Source organism: Pectinophora gossypiella, chromosome Z (genome assembly GCF_024362695.1).
Source record: "Pectinophora gossypiella chromosome Z, ilPecGoss1.1, whole genome shotgun sequence".
Classification (NCBI taxonomy): Eukaryota; Metazoa; Arthropoda; class Insecta; order Lepidoptera; family Gelechiidae; genus Pectinophora; species Pectinophora gossypiella.
Genome location: NC_065433.1, coordinates 18,173,973 through 18,197,666, shown reverse-complemented (window position 1 = coordinate 18,197,666; position 23,694 = coordinate 18,173,973). Strand labels below are relative to the sequence as shown.

At 35.9% G+C, this 23,694-nt stretch overlaps 1 protein-coding gene across 1 annotated transcript in view; it reads right to left on the bottom strand.

Moving 5' to 3' along the window:
* LOC126380483 (IDLSRF-like peptide) overlaps positions 1-23,694 on the bottom strand; it is a 43,576-nt gene that overhangs the window by 18,877 nt on the left and 1,005 nt on the right. The window lies entirely within an intron of this gene.

Genomic DNA, 23,694 nt, shown 5'->3' with positions numbered 1-23,694 from the left:
TTATATTGCTATAATCGATTATATCGTATAGATAGAGAACACACAACGTTAGCGTGTTTCAGAAACCTACCAGTCACACATCACAAATTTCCAATCCCCTATTTTAGGGGCTGAGGAAGATTTAAAAAAAAAATAAAGGCAGGTTTTTTATTAGTAACAAAGAGTCCACACTAAAAATTGCGGAATGCTCCATACAAACTTCCACCTCTCATTTTACGAAAGTGGGAAGTTAGAAGGAGACAAAAATAGTCTATGTAACTATCCATCCCATCAACTATCTCCACATAAAAAAATCACGTCAATTCGTCGCTCCGTTTTGCCGAAGACGAAGACGAACAAACAAACAGACACACACTTTCCCATTTATAATATTAGGCACTTACCTAAGACTCACTTAGCAGAATTATTATATTCTCGTTCATTATTTATTTTGATATATCTAAAAGCTTATGAATAATTTATCGCGAAATAATTTTCTGCTGGCTTCCGAATTAGCATCTTCAGGTAAGCCAATAAGTAAAATGTTTTAATGGAATGAACATTTTTAATCCGATTTTCAGGTACTTTATACAATATTAAACGCAGGAGATAGGTACATGGCTATAAATTCTTCCAGAATGTTCAGTGGTGAAAGGTGTTAAGTACATAATATTATATATTTATAATTCTCAGTTCTGTATAAAGCGCTGACTCCGTACTCGTATAGGTATGTATCACTCAGGTTTAGGTTTATACGTGGAAAGGTGTGGACTTTTAAGTAAGTACTTAGTTAAAGTCATTAAGTTTAATTGAACGCTGCGAATATGTAGGTCGTCCAATTATAATATATAAAAGCTACACTGCATGCGTCATTTTATACATAATTTAAGTCCATTACATTGCAGGGCATTATCTATGAATAATGTAAAGGTACTGCCACTAAAGCTTATCAGACATCCGGCTTTGTTCGTGCATGATTAGGTATCATGATTTCAACGGAACAAAAGGATATTATGGAATGTTTTAACAATGAACATAAAAGTCGTTCGAACATTTTTGACAACAAGTTCGGAATTTTGTAACAAATGGGAATTATCTTTTTATTCGTGTGTAAAAGATCTACTGCAATGAAAGACATTGAAGAGTCTTTCTTTAAGTGTGCGCAGCTGAGAACGGCGCTTTTGTGTTCGTAGAGTGCCGAGTGATGAGCGTCAAAGTCTCGAACGCCGCTGGCTGCGGCCCGTTGGCCGCCTGAGTAAATAGGTACCTACTCGTGTGAATGTTTGAACAGCCGACCCAATGTTTGAGTTCCAAGGCTCCAACTTCTCTGGAGCATAAATCACAGACGATGTCCGTCCATTTCACCGGCTCTATTAATTATTTTCAAATCATTTCATTTGATTCGAATTTACTGTTGCATACTACGTGGTGATTATATGTAGGTAGTTGTGACAAATCGATATTCTGTGATATCGTTGCATAGCAACAGTTGGTTAAACTGATTTATTAATTTAAACCTTACTTAACCTTAAAAAATCTAAATCATTGAAAGACAATACACGGCAGACAGCAGATAACAATACCTCCTGAATAGAGTATATAACAAAAGAAAAACAATACTTAAGTATTTGTAAACGCGAAAACATTTTCTAAAGTCTTTCATTATCCAGAAATACCAGGAATATTAAGTCACCTTTCAGTCAAAACAAAAGTTTATGTTCTCGGCCCTTTTGATCCCACAGTTTTGATGGAAATTAACGCATTACTTATTAATTAATATCCATCATTTGAATATTTTATGCTCATTATATCCTAGTGTACAAAGAAGTTGTGATGCGACTCTGTTAAAATATTTGCAAAGACAAAAGATCTAAGCGGACAAACAGATAGGTAACTACATAGGTATGTGTATATTCGATTAGGTACTTGGTCATAACATTGTTTTTATTTATTGAATTAATTACACACTTGAATAGTACTAATTTCATTGACTACTAGGTGTTAACGTCTATTACAGGAGGCAGTGAGAAAGAGAGGAGAAACTTGTTGTTGAGACCCTCAGATCTCAACAGTATTTCAACAGCAGTAGAGTACCTACTTACTTTGCTCTAAAAGAAAGATATACAGAAGGATGGTTTGAGATACAACGACTTGAGAACGTTCCGTGGTCCGTGACTATCTACCAGTATCAAACATGTCACCGTCAACTGCAAGTTAAGAGTCCAAATAACGTTAGATCAAAATAGTTGTTGACAGAAGTGGTCGACAGGACTCACAGTAATAGTACAAACCACTGATTACTTTCCTAATTACTTACTTATACGTGTCTTTAAAAGAGCATTTTATTTCGATTATGATTATTACAATTTTTGTTTACATAGCACTCACTCGAGCTTAAAAAAATCGATTTAGTTTTTTCTTTGTAAGTTTTCCTAAGCAAGGGGCTAAGGTGTCATCTTTACGATAAGTTGAAATCTACATTTAACTGTAGACTTATAAGTCTAAGTACTATTAGTATTCAATATTCTAGACAGATGGCGCCGGCTTAATGACGATACATAGATCGAAAGAATTTGGCATGCACAGGAGGAGGACCCGGGTGTAATGGTTGACACGCTCGTCCCGGTTTGACAAGAGCTGCGAGTTCAAGTGCCGCCTGAGTCATTTTTTTTTCTCTTTATGATTATTAAGTAAGTACGTTTAAATTTTAGCCAATGAACATTTTACCAAGCACTAAAACGTTAATCTATCCTGCTTGTAACATCAAATCCCGCCGCCTAGTAACTCGGCAAATACTTAGTCCAATAATAAATGTTATGCTAACAAAATGGATTGTCTACATCTAAATGAAATTTTATGTTTGGAGATAGAGTTTTCCTTTTTGGAGACATTGGAGAATACACAAGTCCAACTCAGAGGAACGTGAGCCCCGAAGGGAATACCCTCCGAAGTGCTTTCATGTCCTCGCCTGCGACCGCTGCGCGTGTATTGCTTCATATTATTCACGACTTGTCAGTTTCGAACGTAAGTACAAACGAATTTATTTTATCGTAGTAAAAGGTTTCCGTGGTTCAAACTTGTGTTGCATTATACAAAGTTAAATTAGATAGATAGTTAGATAAATGTTATTTTCGCTCATAATAACGTCAACAATCTTTATTTGCCAAGGGGAGAAGATAAGGTCTTGTGAATAGGATCGTCTGGGATGACACACAATAGCTCAGGAGCACAACAGGCGAGCAACTGTCCCTTATACTTACTTATAATGAGCGTGGAGAACTCCCAGCTTACAATTGACATTCAAGTCGCGACTACACGTGTTTTGACATTTAAACTCGAATGTTATAGAAATAGTTCCACTTTCTAGGATAAGAACTACCTAAGGAAAAGGTTAGTCGTTTTATGCATTGGTTTAAGTACTGGGGGGTTAAAAAGGCCACATCGAAGCAATTCATCTAAAAAAGCAATATTGAAACATGACATTCGCGCATATAAAAGTAAGAGCGCAATGCAAACGAATGTCACTTAGCAATATTGTTTTGTGATGTGGCCTTTTTAACCCACCTGGTAAGTACCTAGTCAACTAACTAAAACAAAACAATTCTATGTCTGTTCAATACATAATAGCTGACCACTATTTGTAGGTATATATACATTATGTTACCTACTAGATTTATTAGAGGACAACCAGGCTGCCCCACAAGCAAGGGCGAGAAGTGTTAAGCCCGCGGCTGAACGGGCTTACCACAGACCCGAGACGGCTCAGCTAACTTGCCTTTTCTGCAACTTTGCTCATATTCGCTAAGAACATTATCCTAATGCCGACGGCGACGCTCGGGAGTTGTACGAAGTCGTAACTTATTTCGCACTGCTAATATAATAAGTGCTACCCCCTAAATGAAGATAAACGTATTTTTTTCTTTCCAATTTACTTCCGTTAAATTAACCTGTGAAACTCTCCACTTACAAGCAATAATGTAAGTAATTTAAAAAGTATAAGAAAGATCTAATTATTATCTTTATTCTCGTTAATCACCGGAGAAGTGCTGCAACAAAAACTGTTCACCTTTATCTATGAAACAGCGCCTTGTATCTCAAAGTTTGCACTTCGTAAGAATCGAGTTTCGCAACTTCTATGAGGGGCAGTTAGAAAACCACTCACAAGATAAGAAAATTCATTAGTGTAATAACGTGTTCTGGAAAATGGTATAATGTGACCTTTGTCAGAACATTTCAGACGGATAACGTGAAAGATTCATGATGCGTGAAACATCCAACTTTGTAAATGTTATATAGAAAATACGAAACATAAAATGGAACGTCTGCATACGAGATATAGGTATTGTCATAAACACCAGGGAGTTGACACATTTCCCCGAAAGTTATGTTGAATTTATTACGATTTACAACCGTATATATACAAGTTATTAATGACGAAAATGGTGTGCGTGTTTCTCTAGGTTTTAATGTTATATGTACGGGGATATCGTTAGGTACCTGTACAATAATAATTTACACCGCAGTCGCCGCAGCCGGCAGCGACTGGTACTTAATTATAGCTTTTATGAAAATGTATGTGAAATCGATGTTTACTTGGCGAAATATTTGGACAAAACGTAAGTAGTAGGTTGAAGGTGATTTTCAAAAAGTAAAGAGAATTTTGATACAACAAAGAAGATAACAAGTCGTATAAAAACAGCGTAAGTAAAACGGCTCTTACAACAAGTAAGTCGCCGAAACCGTTTCACTTTCAATACAAATTGTCAGGATGGCACACGTTATGTCTAGAGTTGGATGCACATGTGCAGAGTACAAAACTACAAACTCTGCACATACTGGCCCCACGTTGGGCGCCACTGCGGCACGATGGGTGGTGAGGATGGTATCCCGACGTGCCGGCAGAGCAGCAATATATATAGTTTATTAATAACACTTCACAAACAAATCCAGAATTAGAGAGCACGGCCAGAGCTACGTATAGACAGTATAGGAATATATTAGTTTATTAATATCACTTAACAAACAAATTAGGCCATGATTTAGGCCAGAGCTAAACAGTATAATATATTTATTTGTTCTTACGAAGGTCGGGGATGCAATGAGTCAGTGTAAAATGAAAGGAAATGCGGAATGGAATGAGAATTTCGTAATTTAAAATGATTGACGGTCAGAATGAAAGGCCAGTATGTGCAGAGTTTGTACTCTGCTACACACATATTGTGTATATGACTCGCGCAGCACGGCTTCCTACGTGTTTTGCGTGTCTTACCCCGAATATGAAAGTATACACATAAGCTATAAAGCGAGTATATCGCAATTAGCGCAGTCAGAGGTAAGTATAGTAAGTATATCCATCCCAAGATGAACCAAGTACCTACACCTCACCCTCGCCGTATATAAAGATCGACCCAAATGTGTTAGTGAAAATGAAAACCCGGATAAAGCCGGTGTACCACAGAGCCACAGTGACTCTGGCTTAAAGAATCTTCTATATTATATATTTTTGTATTATCTGTCATCCTTTTCCCAAAGCATTAAAAATCGCTAAAACTTAGAATGCATTTAAAAGCGATGCGGGTTTAAGAGAGTACCCATTAAACAAGTCTGTAGAAAGTCCGTTCATAAAAATGTAAATTTTAACAGACGCTACTTTACGAGTGAGTGCCTTGCTAAAAGTGCCGTGATTACCGCTCTCTGAAAAATAGTGCATAGTGGGTTGTACGATAGTAGTGAAGACGACGAACTAGCATTATTCCCTAGTTTTATTTTAAAGATAGTTTTACAATACCAGAAGTGGCTGTTACTTAATTAGTGACTGTATACCTGCTTTGATTGTACGTACATTATGAGATACTGTGTTTTGTTATTTTATACCTTGTAATTTGAGAGAACAGTCTGTAAGTAATATAATACTATAAATTATTCGTGAACATTAAGAAGCGACTCGTGTACGAAGTTAGGCAAGTTTAAAAACACAAAGAAACTTAGAAAAAATAATAAGTTTAAAAACTAAAACCCAACTACGGAAATATCGCGCTCTTCCGAATAGTGATGTTTAGGGGATAGCCGAGGTTGTATGTCATGTTAAAGAAACTCTTAGGATATAAGTATTAGGACTTGTAAGATGCTTGACGGGCCATTTGTCGCACCGATTAACGCGCTATTTGTCGCACCGATTGACGCGCTGCTTTTTGGGGGGTTCGCCGCTCCAATAACGGAAAAAGCGCATTACGCCCCGTGCAACGCATCGCGCGAGCTCCGCGTGTCCTTGAACTCGGTCTTAGTTCATCTTGCGATGGTTGTAGGTACCTCTGACTACTCCAATGGGGATATAGTCGTGAGCTTATACAGCTGCAGCAAAATCGATAGGTGTCGGCTTCGTGTTGGTATTGGTTCTGCTTGCTATTCCGAAAATCAATTTGGTTCAGCCCGACACAGGCATAGACAATACAGCGGAACGTGTTCAATTACTATTCTATTAAGTTTGTAGTGTGTCTGTTTGTTCACCACCGTACCATGCCAGTCTGTTCAATTCAATGTATTCTGTTGACATTCTTAGAATATACTTAACTATATTTTCTTTACCAAGAAACGTGAATGTAAGGAATAAACAGAATAGGAAACCGTAGAATCACAAACCGGAATATGTTCCAACTTGTCTACGTCTCTTATTACTTCAAAGTTTGAAAAATATGGTTATAAAGGATGACTTCCAAGTAGTTTGAGATAAAGTCTTGAGCAAGTTATGAGGTTGATTACCAATCTAACTTGTCAGTCAGGGTTATTATTGAGTCACCAAATGACATGACCCACAATCACATGTAACGACTATGTATTTACGTCAGAAAGTAGTAAGCAGCATCAACGGCGTGTCTTCCGAAGCACGGATAATTTTCCTTTCGGAAAATCGGGTGATCAGCCTGCAATGTCCTAACCAAACCAGATTTTACAAAGCGTTTTTTGTGATAACTCCTCACCGGTATTTGAACCCGGGACCTCCGAATCCGAATGAGCCCAGCGCTCAACCACTGGTCCACGGAGGCCGTCATGATGTAACTTTATTATACTATCTATATTTTAAAAGCTGTAACCTTTTTGACTTTACTCATACCTATATAAGAAATTTGACCTTTGTCACACACAGTATCTCGTCAAGCCTGATTAACGTTCATTTTTAAAAACTTTCTATGTTAGGGTAAATTTTAAACTGAAATACGTGTTACCGACGTGTATGGCACATAAGTGCAATGTGAATTAATATTTGACATTAATTAATATGAGATGTGAAAGCAAAACAATATGCAGTCAAAATAAATAAATAATTTTGTAATAATCATAAATTGGACTGTTAATTCGAATTATGAGTTCATAAAATTCAATTAATAGTAAGTACCTTTGTTTAATTTTATCTAAATATTAATAGTAATTAATAATTTCGTTAAAGCTGACCAAATGTAATTACATTTTCTTTCAACTACATATTTTTAGTTCAACCTGATGAACAAAATATAATTTCGGGAGGATGAAAGGTCGCCTTGTGACAGGGACGCGAAGTGCGCTTATTTATCGCAAAAATGTAATTAGGTATCTGAAGTAATAACGAACTTTCGCCAATAACAATTATAGACAGCGTTGTACAGCTTAACGTTATAATTAATTATTTTCTCATTTCTCGGGTACATAATTATATTAAAATACAATGTAATGGCAAAAGCATATACTTATAAAAATAATTGTTGCTTGATATTTGGATCACATTATGGATACAATTATATAGCTACCTATACTGCTTCTCTTTATTTTGATCATAATCAATGGGTGGAAGATGCAATTGTGCCTAGGTGTAATAAAAAGGGTTACCATTTATACCCAAAATAATATAATAATATATAATAATAATAATATAGTTTATTGTCAACATTTACAGTAACAATGTTTAATACATTGAGCTTATTTTTAACTGGAACATGGTACAAAGCATGGTCCACTGACTTCCAAACTAAGTGGAAAACTTGTGACTTGGAAGGCAGGGTTCCGTCGTACATATTTGTGGAAACAGTAATATTATAATCTAACTGTAACAATTACAAAAATCATAAAAAAAGAAGAAAGAACGAAGATAAAAGTTGCATATGCATGAAATTAGAAGGTTAAACGACGAAAAATCTGTCCAGCGCCATCTATATGGTTTTTGAAGAACGTGGCCTAGAAAGTCCCTCATTAAATTAAGTAAACTTATATTGGTTCGAGGCGGAAAATGACCCTTTGGTGTTATTGTTTGTTATACGGTCCTGAGCTGCCAATAAAACCAACCACTCTTTATTTCAACTACGAAATATGGAACATTTTATTTTATTTTTATAGCCGGCTAAAGTTGGGTCTCTCATAGCTTAGCACTTAGTTAAATGAAAAAGAAATAAGTGGTATTCATCACACTGTCCCATTACTTTGAGTGTTCCATAATTGAGTTTACTTGGTGATATTATTCAAGCATGTGCCTCGATTTTTTTACTTTATAGATCCGCATGTGATAGCTTTTGTAGCGTTGACTCCGTAAAGGCAAGAGGTGCTCAAATGTGGAGGGCGGGGATGTTATTACAGAAGCATGAATTGGGCGTCGGGTGTCACAGCGCAGCGTAGCACCTGCTCTCTCCGGGTATTATGTAGGTGGCCTTCTTTTCATAGAATATCGATAGAGTACACGCCAGTGAGATTGCCTTTTCCCCAAAATCACAGCCAGAGCGTATAATTTGATTGAAAGCTACATAGATGCGACATATTGCGTCATACATAATTCACAACTAGGGTGGAAAATAATGGAATATATCGATCGACCATTATTTTAAGTCCACGTTACAAATATACGTACTTAATCTGAACTTAGGTGCGGCCTCACTCTACCAAGCGTACAGCTTGGTGTATAGTTTACTGATTCATAATTAACAACCTTTCTATTTTCAGGCATCTATGTTGACGTAGAATTGGATGCGGGTTACCTATAAAAAAAAATACATTGAAAAAAGGCGAAATAGGTAACAGGTTAATAATTCTTCGTACTTAACTTACTTACATTATTCTTTTTTTATGGGATGTATTACGTTATGTCCCTGGCTTGTCCTCTTTCTATTATTTTTAGGGTTCCAAGCCACAATGGCAAAAAGGAACCCATACGTTGGAATTCTGTGTATCTGACGAAAATATATTTTTTCATCGAAACAATCGGGTTATAGTAGGTGGGTGTAATGGGGTATCATAGTAGGTATTATGAAAGTGCTCCGTTTTCACATTTTCTTTCAGTTTTTCTTTTAACCTCGTTTTCGACGTATTATGAAAACAACACCATAAAACATCATCCCTTATTATATTATCTCCCAAAGTTACTAAACGTTACGAAAAAACAAAATAGCATTTGATAGAGACTTTGAGAGATAAGTATTAGGTATAAAACATGTCTCTACCTAGCACGGATTTTTATAAAACATCGAATTACTTTAGTTCCAAAATTAAAACATATAATGACGGGTTCTTACCGCGTCTAAAATAGGGATATGAGACTCCCGATATTCATATTCCTACTTTAAACGCGGTAAGAACCCGTTATTATGTGTTATAAAACAATGTAAGTACTTTAGTTCCGCTAATGGATGACCTAAAATAGACAAATTGGCTACTTGACAGTTGTAACAAAATATGTCGGATATGGTTGTTTATTATTTAACAATAATTATCCATTATAGTCTTTTTATTAAGAGGCTGTCTTTTTATTAATCAATCATGTTATATACTTAATTTTTAAAAAATAACAATTCGATTTACAAGACCCGAAACACGGGCGGTTGATATTTATAACTTCGTGTGTTTCAGGGTTTACCTACTGTTTGACAGGTTATTTGTATAAACCGTTTTCGCGGGAAATTTGAAACTATAAAAATATGGTATTTTTTCTATTTCATAAAGCTTTTTCGAGAAAATAAAATATTTTGAGTTGTTTAAAATACACGTTTGTAATTTCTAAAATACCACGCCAGCCACGGGTAGATTATAAAGTATCGAATTTTGATTCATTAAATTGCATTTAAGTACCTGTTCACAATTTTTCGTTGGCTTACAATATACGAGTAGATTAATTATAAACTAACAGTTTTTACAATGTTACGGTAACATACCTAAAGTATTTGTATTCGAATGTAGCTGTAGGAGTGTCCCTACTTTTAAAGTTTAGCTACCCAATGCAACCCTCTAGAGCTTTGGCTCTGAATGGCAGCCTTCATTAAGAAAGTATCCTACAGTCTAATTATCTTATACTTTCCTCTTATGATTATTCTTAATTTAATTATTTGTTCAACGGGATTTTGGTACGTCATCTTATAATATTACAAAATGTCAGCGTTTGTTTGTCTAAGTGTAAATTAAATAAGTAATTAGAATTTCATTTGGTGACACCCTGACAAAGCTAGGGTCTAACACGGCAACATTCAAGCAATTCATTTTGTTGACATTGCGCACTTACTTTTATATGCGCGACAAATTAATTGCTTGAATGTGGCCTTTTTAATCCACCTTGTCACTAATTTAAAAAATATAACTTTTGTACTTCACTGTTGTTTTAAATTAATAATAGTACCCTAATCCAACATCTATAAAACAACCTTCTAGCTCATGAAAATTCTAACTGAATATTCCATTGCTAATTGCTTTGTAATATGGTTGAAACAACCTTCAAAGGGTACGATTAGTTTATTTCAATTAAGTTTGGTGGAATATCGGATGTGTTGGTGTTGGTAAGTGTTCGCGGTGGTTATACTAAAGTGGGGAAAGGGGGGTCCCCCGCCACGAACCAATTTAACTGCTAAAACAACCTTGTACTTGGGCTCAATCGCTTTTATAAAATCAATCAGGAAAGTAAGAACTTTTAATATTTCAATGGAATCATTACAGGATAATTTATTATAAATAATGGAAAAGCCGACCTCTGTGGTCCAGTGGTTGAGCGTTGAGCTCACGATCCGGAGGTCCCGGGTTCGATTCCCGATGGGGACATATCACAAAAATTACTTTGTGGTCCCTAGTTTGGTTAAGACATTACTGGCTGATCACCAGATTGTCCGAAAGTAAGATGATCTGTGCTTCGGAAGGCACGTTAAGCCGTTGGTCCCGGTTACTACATACTGATGTAAGTAAGTAGTCGTTACCAGGAGCCATGTCGGGGGCCTTTGGCGGCTCAATAGTAACCCTGACACCAGAGGTGATGAGGTTGGTACTCCACCTCACAACCCACACGATAGAAGAAGAAGAAGATGGAAAAGCGATGAATACTTACCTACCTTTTTGAAGTTTAAATAACTTTCTAAATAGATACGAGGTGCTGATTCTAATAGACACCCAAACGCTTGTTCCAGTTGTTGTATTAGTATTACCAATAATTTACAAATATGTGAACATGAAAAATGTATCTGACCATAGTCATATAAAAAAATATTAAAAATATTAAGGTTTGGTGTTGAATACACACTTTTTTGCTTTTACGTATTTATATATTCGAGTGTAAAACGAGTGCAGCTAAACTTCCACAGCAAATCTTTGTTTGTTGTTGGTTGTACCTTCAAAAGCAATTTCAGAAATATGTATAAGTACGTATGTAAATGTGAAGATGTTTATGAAATTTTCTGAAGCGGACATCATAGGTAGCTACCGAACAATCAGGCCATTTGGGTAAATATTTCACGAAGCATATTCTTAATAATATATTTATGAACGTGGAGTAAAATCAAAGATGTGTTCTTATGGAATCTTTAGAACAAAAGCGTATGAACAGGCCAAAATGTTTTATATAGCAGTTCGCAGAATCTTGTTAAAACTTGTACAGGCGGCGGTTGCGAGTGGAATTTCAAATAGCTTTCGCTTGGTTCTCATTCTTCAAATACGAGGTCGACATTCAGGGAAAACCTATTTGGAGATAATACTAGGAATACATCGTGCGATGACGTGGGCGTACCTAATATGCTAATGCTGACTCCAAGCTGCTGGATTTTGCGCAATACAAGTGGGATTCACGGAAGCCGAGAGTGGAATTACGCCTCATATATATTACCTACGTAGAACGTAGATTCGTTTTAAACCAACTAATACCAACCTGGATTATAAATTTAAATAAGCAATATAAATAAGCTTCCGAAAATACATAAAGTTAGAAATAAAGCCTGTAAAATTGGCTTTTGTCGGCTGCATAATGAATTGTTTCAGTAAAGGTTTTAGTTCAAAGTGGAAACGTGAAAGCAAAGTTAGTGCCGAATAGTTATACTTTCTTGGAACTTGCTAATGAAGACTGACTAGATTTACGCTCGGTGAGGTTGGAGCAGCTTTCAAGAACTGAACATTAATTATTATACTTATTTTAGAAAATACATTTTTTGATATGTTTGGCTTGGGAGAAATTAAATTACTTAGCCCCATATACCACATCCTATATGATTCGTTAACATTCCATTGCGACGTCAGAGCGTTAGAGTTGTTTTGTTATATATCTACTGAGTGCTATGCCTGTGTTATATCTCTTATTGATAAAATATTACCTAAATTAGTACGTACATAAGGCAGCTGATGGTAAACTTTTTATATCCCTACTTACCTACATACTTTTTGTAAGTAAAGGAATTCTAAAAGACTACACGTTACTATTGCTTGGTCTGCGAATACAGCTAGTTGTAAAAAAGCGTAGCAATCGAAGTCTCTTTTGGAATATGAACTGAGCGAAAAATTGATAGGTCTAGCTCTCTAGTGGCGTTACTACTGAAACTGCCGATTTGAGATAGCATTCAGTAGAATTGCGAATATTGTGAACTTGGCATAATAAGCACAATTCACACTTGACCATAGGAAGGCTTTGATCGATGACCGGAAAGCGGGCGTGGCCTCACCACCCGTCGTTCAACGCCAGCCAACCCCTTTATTATTGTTATTGCTGTCAACATTTACACAAGTATTTTATTATTTAAAAAATATACTTAAACACAATTTTGAAATTCTGCTTGAATGGTAATCAATAAAGCTTGCTAATCAATAAAATCGTGTAATTTAAGGTTTTATTTTTCAACTAAGTTTAATTGGGTAAGTACTAAATAATCACGGCTCATTAATATAAATATAATATATTTTTTATTATTTTTCAGAGGGGACAGTCATCGGTACGGCAATGCAGGACGGAAAGGGTAAGTCACAGGGACAGTAACGTGGAACCTAACAGAGGGCAGCAGTAACTATCAGTACTATTTAGAGGCGGAGGACAGGATTCCTAGTACGGCTTTGAAATAACTACTCTGGGCGCCATTCCACTCGCGTCGGCTAGAGTACTGCGGGGTGGAAGGCAAGAGAGAAACCACTTCCCTATTTTTCCCTAAAAAAGTAGCATGGAGAATGCTACACCGAAACGAGCGTGGCCCTTAAATTAGTGATGTGATGAGTAAATATTTACTTACTATCCTAATATTTTGTATGTACTTAAGTTATTCAAATAAATAAATGTTCATCTAAGTAATATGTACTTATGTGACTTTTTCTAGCAAAATATTTTATCTTGAGACCCTGTGGATGGTATTGTTACACTGGGCACCCTCAGGCCAGTTGTCTTAAATTTGTACCGGGTGAGAGCTCTCAATGCTGCCCATTTGTCCGGCCAAGCAGTTAATGCAACACGACAAAAGAAAAGTATTCTCAAAGCTATTTTCCCAACTAGGAGAGAGGTACATCTATCCCAAGATGAACCGAGTACCTACTTACGCTCAAAACAAACATGTGAAATAAACATGGTAATTTATTCCCTGAAAGAAAATACTTATATTTGTTGAACCGTGACTTGAGTTTTTCCATGTTTGTATGACGTAACATTTTTTTTAACACAACGTCAATTTAATTAATGATCATGAAAACATTCAGCACCACTTGATGCTATATATAAAATCTTTTCTGAAAACATATTTTATAAATGTTTTTTTTTTATAGATTCCTTGAATTATTTTATAGATGCAAAGCACGAACTTGTGCACGTGCTTGAATTATAATAACTATGAGTTATACACACGTGTTACGCTTACACTACCTACCTATATCTGATTCAAACACTATTACATAAACATAACATAATTAGCCAACGTACAACTACAGTTAACGTACATCCTGATCTTGCGAGATCTAGTCTAATTTTTCGAGATCAATCCCGAAGAATAATATGACGAGATCTCATTCGAAATTGATGGGATTAGGCACATCTCTATCCATCGGGAACCAAACCCGAAGCTCCAAATAAAGAGCCCAACGCTTTAACCACTAGACCACAGACGCTGCAAACTATAAACCTTAAAGTTATAGGAAAAAGTTTAATTCTCAATTGGAGAGCAACCTATTTTCGGTCGCTTATTAGCTAAAGGTCGATAATTCCAAATTTTGAGTTGCGTACCTTTTTTTTAAGATACAGAAAAATAAACATTTATTTTTAGTGTTTTACCTTAAACATTCTGTGAGAAAAGGGGTTTAGGTAAGCAAATACCTTTCCCCTGGATAATTTAATGTAGAAAGAACCCTTTTTAGAATACAAAGAGGAAAACAAGTAGACTCATAGCCACGACATAGAAAACGCACTGCTTTTTTGCTTCAGAGTAAATGCTTTCACAGGTATTCATTCTGAAATAGAATTCCTTTTTTACTAACTTTCTTTTGAAAAATATTTCTAAAAGATTTGCTAGTTTGTATACCTAATAAACAACAAGTTTAATTTTGCTGCGTATAAAGCTGTGGTTCACTTAAATACTTTATTGTTTTATAAAATTACATATTGCCGCGGCATTACACTTCCGGTCCACTACACATGATTACACATCTCACTCTTTAATATATTATTTGTGTATGTCCATCTCTCTTCCGCTTTTTATTAGACACGATATCTTGCGTGAAAAAAAGTCCGTCACTGTCCATCAATTTATAGATTTATTTTATAAAAACTAAAAGTACCTATAAGAAAGTGTATCGAATGATTGATTTGTGATAATTTACGATGTAAAATATTTATATTGCTTGTTTGTTTGCAGACTTGGATCAGATATAAATTGATCCCATCAACGTAAACAAATAATACTTCCAATATTTCGTTACGGTTTTAAACAGAATACACTGTGTAATATTATGAACTTTCAATCATTGATTTGATAATTTTTAAACGAAAAAGAAGGTTATGTATTATGTTATTGCGACCCGCGCGTTGTATCGCCTCGGGTGCGTTTTAGTGACAATATTACGCCGACAACGGCGGAGTCACGGTACGCATATGTCTATCTCGTATGTATACTTTATATCTATTTTCCTACAGTATATCCCACTCATGTATCTCGCTCGCGGGTTCACGAGCCCTGACGCTAGTGAAAAATACTCCCGTAATAACAAAGGCTCGGAAGCTATTACGTAAGGTGTAATATAACTAAGCGGAATGGAAAATGCTACACCGACAAGAGCGTGGCTCTTAAATTGATGATGATGAATATAACTAAGTATCTTATTTTTTATAACAGCCTAATTTTTTGGATTCTATTATATTCTACGTTCTTTAATAAGTGACATGACTATATCTATCCTTCCAAAAATGAGGAACCAAGGACCGCATGTCCGTATAAAATATCTATCATAAGTACTAAGTGAAATATGAGCGCACATTCTATACCCATAAACATAAACAGCTTATATACGTCCCACTGCTGGGCATCAACCGGAAGGTGTTCTATCCTACCAGACGAATTTATGTACTTAATGATGTCTACCTGTTCTACAATTATTTAACCAACTGTAGCAATATCTTAGTTGTTAAAAACTGCTATTTTACCTTTTTTTTCTCTATCCTTGATGCGTTTGCTCTTGACCCCAGACTTGCCAAAATTATCCGTCTATTATACGATTTAACTACGATATCAATACAGGGATACCTTATGTATTTATGGGTCTGACTATTTGTCTATTTATGACTACCTAAAATAGACTTTTGCAGAGACATGATTTATATTACTACAAAATTAAATGACCCGGTCACCTCCATATCACTCTTTTCCATATATTTTCACGGTTCAAACGTTCCACAAATGTTTCAAGACTAAAATTAGCCAAAATAGTTCACTCGTTCTCGACTTTTAGTGAAAGTAGATCCAAAAAAATACGCTAATTATTTTACAGCCTTTGTGGTCTAGTGATTAGAGCGTTGGACTCACGATCTGGAGTCCGGGTTCGATTCCTGATGGGAACATTGACGAAATCACTTTGCGACACTGTCTTTTGTTAGGCTGAGTCACCTGATTGTCCGAAAAAGTAAACGTGATTCCATGCTTCGGAAGGCAGGTTAAGCTGTTAGTCCGAATGCCTCCTCCAACCCGTAGTGGACTAGTGTGGTGGAGTATGCTCCGTACCTCCTCCAGTTGATTGAGGGGTGGCCTGTGTCTAGCATTGGAACGAAAAAAGCAATTATTTTTTATAATACAGATTGTTGGAAAGTGAACGTGTTGTAATCAACTATTTATACGTGTCCACAAGTTATTTTAGTTAAAGGAAATTTAATAGTGTTTGATAATGTTCGGGGATTGGTGTACCGTCGAGAAGCACCTGCTACTGGAGTTGCGACCTAAGTTAATAGTTCGCAAGGGAGTCGTTTGAGCCCGAGGCTGATTTTCCAAACACCCAGCCGTAACTTAAACGAGCTCTATTAAACTAACACCATTACCCTTTATACCTCACGATTATGGGATCTAAACTAGCTATTAAGATTTTGATTACTATTTCAAAAACTAAATAGGAAAACATAGCTGGCGATAAGAGTGGTTGTATTCTACACATGTCTGCCCGGAGGCAGGTACTTTCTGTTTCCTAACGTGCCTTCTTCTTCTTCTTCTTTTTTCCCCTTCTGTGTGTTTAGTCTTTGATGACAGCAGAGGTAACTATAGTCAGTAAGTACTATACAAAAAATCGGGCGACGTCAAGCCACTGTCAACGCAATAATTCGTACTTATACAGGGTGGCCCAGAGGTTCAAGTTCAAAATGAAAAATTAGATAGAGGGGCTCATTGGCTACCAGAAACACCCCCATGTATGTTCAGCGATTATTTACGGTTTAAGAGGCACTTATAGCCATTTTTGTACTTTTTCAAGATTTTTTACCTTACTTCAGAAATCATTACTTTGTCGCTATCCCTATCTGAATATTTTTTTATTTTACTTCATACTTCTTATTTTACTTCTACCTATTCTAAGGAAGTAGACCATTAGCTCAAAAAATAAAAACAGCCAAATCAAAGATAAAAAAAATATTTGAAGCCAAAGTGAGAGTTTGACCAAAATCTTCCGCAATCTATCTATATCTAAATGAAATCTAACCCAAGTAGTAATGAGAGTTCTGAGATTTCTATGCGGTTTTCATATTTTCAATTTAGAAATAATTATATAACGAATAAAATTTTTGTATATTGCTTTTCTATATTATTTTCTTCTGTTCTGTTTTTTTCTTATTATCATTATTTGTAAAATTTATATTGTAAGTAGTTGTTAGATTTGATTTTATCATGTAAATATTTAGTGAACATATAATTTTGTGCATGCAATGTTCATCCGACCATTGTCTATGGAATACAATTACTTGTACTTGGTTCCAACACAAAATATGTTTATTTGTGACTCTCTCACGGCAGTGAACTTGTTTGTTTAGCAATATTATACGCTTGTTTGTATGCTCAGTTTGCTGTGTCCGAATGTGGATTTAGACTAGTCTAGGTCACAAATGGCATAAATATTTGATAACCTTAACCTTTAGCAGACAGTGGCTAATTTTGTACCGACCTCTGACTTTCAACTTTGACATATACCTACTATTACTACAGCCCACTGACCACGAATCTAAAATAAGAGCTAAGTCACCCTCATTCGTTATATTTATTGACTTTTGTGGACTTACTTGCATACAGTGTAAAAAAGTTTGTCTCAGATGTTAGCAAACAAAAGCAACCCTCATAGCTGTCTAATTAAATAACATTAATGTCTACCCGCTACGCCGTAGCAATTCCGCTACGCCGGGTTACCGCTCGAAGCTAAAAAGGATGCAGGCTTTCATTACGACTATTACGGTAGTTGCTACATGACCTTTAAATATTTTTTTTAGATATATCTTAGATACAATTTTTTGTAAGAACCGAATTTCTCTACAATACCTATAGGATAGAAATCAATCGGCGAATTGTATTACTAATATAAAGTCAATATTTAAGAATGAATAATAAATTCGAACGACCATTTGTAGAAATAAAACGGAATGTTTAATACTAACGAAAGTCCAAATACAATATTATTTCAGTTCTCCACATAAATTCTGCCCCGACGTGTTATCATTATAAACACGTGGATAGAATAATAATAATATTTAAGAAAATGTCGACGTGATCTGTTTTTTCTCTAAACATATCTATTTCTGCAATGTCAATTCAAATTGTTCTTACTTACTTATTTTATTGTTATACTTACCTAAAATTACAATATTTTTATAAAAGCAAATTCTACGAAATTATGACCAAGTATAAAAATAAAATAAGTAGTGCAGGTGCACGGGCGGCACGGGTTCCGAGCCACGCGCGTCTTGTATTATGTCGAGGGCTTTGACCAATAAACCCAGCGCATACTATCTGCTACGTGAATACACGTCTTATGGCTATTGATCGACGCCCTCGATATAATTCGACGCGGGCACTGCAAGATTTCAATAAATGTTGCTTTAAAATACTTGTATGTCCCTTGTGTCTATTTCATTGTGTACAAATAAATAGATAAATAGTTTAACAATATTCAATCGAGGTTAGAAATGCCTGCTAACCCACCAGCTTAGGCACCTACTAGTAATTTAATAAAAGAAAAAGAAAGTGCTAAGATAACTATCGTTAAACAAATTATAATAATAAGAAACAACATAATGAGCTTTGAAACGATAAACAAGAAAAGTTTTTAATGACTGTGGAAAGTACGCCGAGTTCGTGGTGCGAAGTTTGGCAATGTCGTCCTAATGGTGGTACTTTCTCCATTTTTATGTTTTACTAGCTTTTGCCCGCGACTTCGTCCGCGTGGCGTGTTATATAAGAGAGAGATCTTTGTGTGTGTGGGAGTGCATACTTATGCAGTTTAGATTTTTTCATAAGTACATTTTTTTTTCCCAATAACTCCCATTTTTCAAAATACAGCCAAAAATAAACTTTATATTTACTAAGGTATGCATGCGTGCTAGATTGAATCAATTGATTGAATTGTTTTTTTTTTTAATTGATTGTTCATTGAGTTTTAATTTTAATACACACTTCCTCTCTTCCCTTCAACGTTGCTGTGCCCTATAGGGTCCATGTTTTAGTTCCTATGCCTATGTAACACCCTATTGTACTACATGGAATGCACTAAATAATTTAATTGAATTGAATTGAAAATATCTATCTTACGCGGTTTCGATTTTTTCATACAAATGTTTTTTTCCCACTAACTCCCGTTTCCGTGGGAATTTTGCAATATCCTGTTGCAACTAAGCTTTAAGTTAACTAAGGTACCTGCATGCCAAATTTCAAGCGTCTAACTTAAGCGGTTTAGATTTTTCATACAAAAAGATTTTCCCGCTAATTTCCGTTCCCGTGGGAATTCCGGGAATTCCTTTCTTAGTGCACCTCTACGGTACCTAAGCTATGTCCCTTCCAAATTTCAAATGCCTACGTTTAGCCGTTCAGGCTATGCGTTGATATATGTCAGTCACTGAGTCAGTCAGTTTCTCCTTTTATTTAGATTTGATTTTTTCATACAAATGTTTTTTCCCGCTAACTACCGTTCCCGTGGGAATTTTGTAATATCCTGTTGCAACTAAGCTTTAAGTTTACTAAAGTACCTGCATGCCAAATTTCAAACGTCTAACTTGAGTGGTTTAGATTTTTCATACAAAAGGATTTTCCCGTTAATTCGCGTTCCCGTGGGAATTTGGGAATTCCTTTCTTAGTGCACCTCCACGGTACCTAAGGTACCTGCATGACAAATTTCAAAGGTCTAACTTGAATGGTTTAGATTTTTCATACAAAAGGATTTTCCCGCTAATTCCCGTTCTCGTGGGAATTTCGGGAATTCCTTTCTTAGTGCACCACTACGGTACTTAAGGTATCTGCATGCCAAATTTCAAACGTCTAACTTGAGTGGTTTAGATTTTTCATACAAAAGGATTTTCCCGCTAATTCCCGTTCCCGTGAGAATTTTGGGAATTCCTTTCTTAGTGCACCTCTACGGTACTTAAGGTACTTGCATGCCAAATTTCAATTGTTTAACTTGAGTGGTTTAGATTTTTCATACAAAAGGATTTTCCCGCTAACTACCGTTCCCGTGGGAATTTTGTAATATCCTGTTGCAACTAAGCTTTAAGTTTACTAAAGTACCTGCATGCCAAATTTCAAACGTCTAACTTGAGTGGTTTAGATTTTTCATACAAAAGGATTTTCCCGTTAATTCGCGTTCCCGTGGGAATTTGGGAATTCCTTTCTTAGTGCACCTCCACGGTACCTAAGGTACCTGCATGACAAATTTCAAAGGTCTAACTTGAGTGGTTTAGAATTTTCATACAAAAGGATTTTCCCGCTAATTCCCGTTCTCGTGGGAATTTCGGGAATTCCTTTCTTAGTGCACCTCTACGGTACTTAAGGTATCTGCATGCCAAATTTCAAACGTCTAACTTGAGTGGTTTAGATTTTTCATACAAAAGGATTTTCCCGCTAATTCCCGTTCCCGTGAGAATTTTGGGAATTCCTTTCTTAGTGCACCTCTACGGTACTTAAGGTACCTGCATGCCAAATTTCAATTGTCTAACTTGAGTGGTTTAGATTTTTCATACAAAAGGATTTTCCCGCTAATTCCCGTTCCCGTGGGAATTTCGGGAATTCCTTTCTTAGTACACCTCTACGGTATCTAAGGTACCTGCATGCCAAATTTCAATTGTCTAACTTGAGTGGTTTAGATTTTTCATACAAAAGGATTTTCCCGCTAATTCCCGTTCCCGTAGGATTTTCGGGAATTCCTTTCTTAGTATACCTCTACGGTATCTAAGGTACCTGCATGCCAAATTTCAAACGTCTAACTTGAGTGGTTTAGATTTTTCATACAAAAGAATTTCCCTTCACTACTCTGCTCCTATTGATTGTAGCGTGATGAAAAGTATACTATAACCTGTCCAGGAGTGTGAAGAATAATTGTACCAAGTTTCATTAAAATCCGTCCAGTAGTTTTTGTTTCTATAAGGAACATACAGACAGACAGACAGACAGACAGACAGACAGACAGACAAAAATTTTACTGATTGCATTTTTGGCATCAGTATCGACCACTTATCACCCCCTGATAGTTATTTTGAAAAAATATTTAATGTACAGAATTGACCTCTCTACAGATTTATTATAAGTATAGATAATTCGTCCAAAACTGCCAATTTCAAATGTTATTTGGTTCGCCTTTGCCTACGTTATCTCATTTTGCGATAGATATCCATTTGGTTTTTTATTACAAATTCCACCTACCACCCTGCCCGAACAACCCTCGATTCTCGTTTATCGATCTGCCTTTTTGTATTATAATTATAACATTGTCTGTTCAAAAATGTAGGTATATCTGGGCTACGCAGCATTTTCATTATTTTTGAGACATCAATATACATCGCAGGTACCTAAATATAAATAAATATAAGACAGCCGTACCTAAACTACTTGATTACGAAAAACTTAAAAAGAAGCGGTTTACGAGTGGAACGTGCCAATTTCTTTTTTATCGTGAAAATTCTCCTCCGGCGGTAATGCGTGATGAAAAGAGTAATTAAGTTCCAAATTACTTCGCTTATATTTCCGGTAAAGGCTTTTGGGAATAATGTCATATCCAGCTGCACGTCGATAGTAACTTGCGGCGAGTATTCATTTGCGTTTAAACAACGATAGCGGATCGAATCAATTCGAGTCACACGCTGCGAACAAAGGAATAAATTCCAATGTTCAACTGAATTATATAAGCGCTTTATTGCGAAAGCTTTGTGTTCCTACAGTTTTATTTTAAATATGATTTTATTCGTATTCGCTTGATACCGGGAATCCAATATGTTATATTGTTATTTTATCTATTGTTGTAGTTAAAGTCGTTATAAACTTGGTATAAAGACCCGGGCAGTGGGCCAAGGGCAATAGAAAGGGCGGTGGATTTGTCCAAATCGCGGTCGATAGCACATCCTTCCTCATAAAGTTCTTTTCTGCAAACGCAAACTTATCAGTCTCCCCCCAGCCTCAGCCTCTTTCTTAATATATCGCGTGCTTATCGCGGCAAATAATGACGGTGCACTCACCTTACACGGGGCGTTGAAATAATAGGTAACTTGTATATTAAATAAACGGATTTCAACAACTACCCCATAAATTTTATATTTCTACCTTGCTAAAACTACATTTAAATAACAGAACTTAAGACTGAAATGTCGTTGGAAAAATGTACCCAATGTTGAAATCAGATTCATTATTGCAGTCATAAAAGTGTCTCATTTCCCGTGAATAACTGACACGTGGGTGTCACTCGACATTCTGAAACGAGCTTTGTGGTTTCCTGCTAAATTGCCCCAAGTAAATGACAATGTTACTGTATGCTAAGTTTCCAATTACCATAATCGTGTTTAATTAATTCGCGGCGTGCACTGTTACTAAATCAATCAAGACAATGGCACACCCGACTAAGCAAGGTAGTATTAGCCGAGTGATTGGCTTTCAGTAATCAATTTCCGATTCTAATCACGGTATAAGGATACTTTGAGTCCAGGTTTGTGACGCTGCTCCTCAACGACGTGATTCACATTGATTAAAACCTGCATAGGCAATTACTGGCACTTCGGCAGAGTGCTCTTTGCACTTTAAACGAACTGCGAAAGCCTAATCTTTATAATAAGCTATATGGATTACTGAAGACATAAAATAACGTAGGAAATTGCATTCTTTTGGTAATATTTTGCTTTAAATGTAGAGTGCAGTGTAACGTACTGCAGCCTCATCCTAAAGTTTGAACACACTTTTTTCAAAAGGTTTTATTAATTGAAGTCGTAAAAGACTGGGTTTTTATTTCCTTTGCCGTTTGTTCAAAGGCCGAAATCCATTTTAATTTTTTATGACGGTGGAAAGGTAGTGCAAACATTTTGTCACTCGCCGGAACATTCACTAGTACACCCAACACAAAGTAAATTGCCACCCTTGTATATTGGCGCCATTTTTCACAAAAGTCTTTGATTTAGCTCAATGCCTTACTTATTTATGGGACCCGTAATAAAATTACCTTCATCTATAACGCTACGAAGAGGAAGCTAAAAGTGTTTTCACGCGTCGCTGTGGAAAGTCGTAAAAATCCCGTCGGCAAAGACACCAGAAAATTCAAATAATCCCACGAAGGATAATTTTGGTGCATTATTTATAATGTTAGATGTTTAAAAAGAATCCGTGATGCTTTGCTTTTGTCTTAAGTAAAACGCAAAACCAAATTAACTTACAAATTAAGTATCTATCTTTTATATTCAGTATAATGGTCAGACTTGAATCGTTTCGTGAGTTAGTAATTAGCCAGGAGTAATAATATCACGCAGCATTTTTTTTTTTAATGAACGTTTTTAATTTTGTCTGC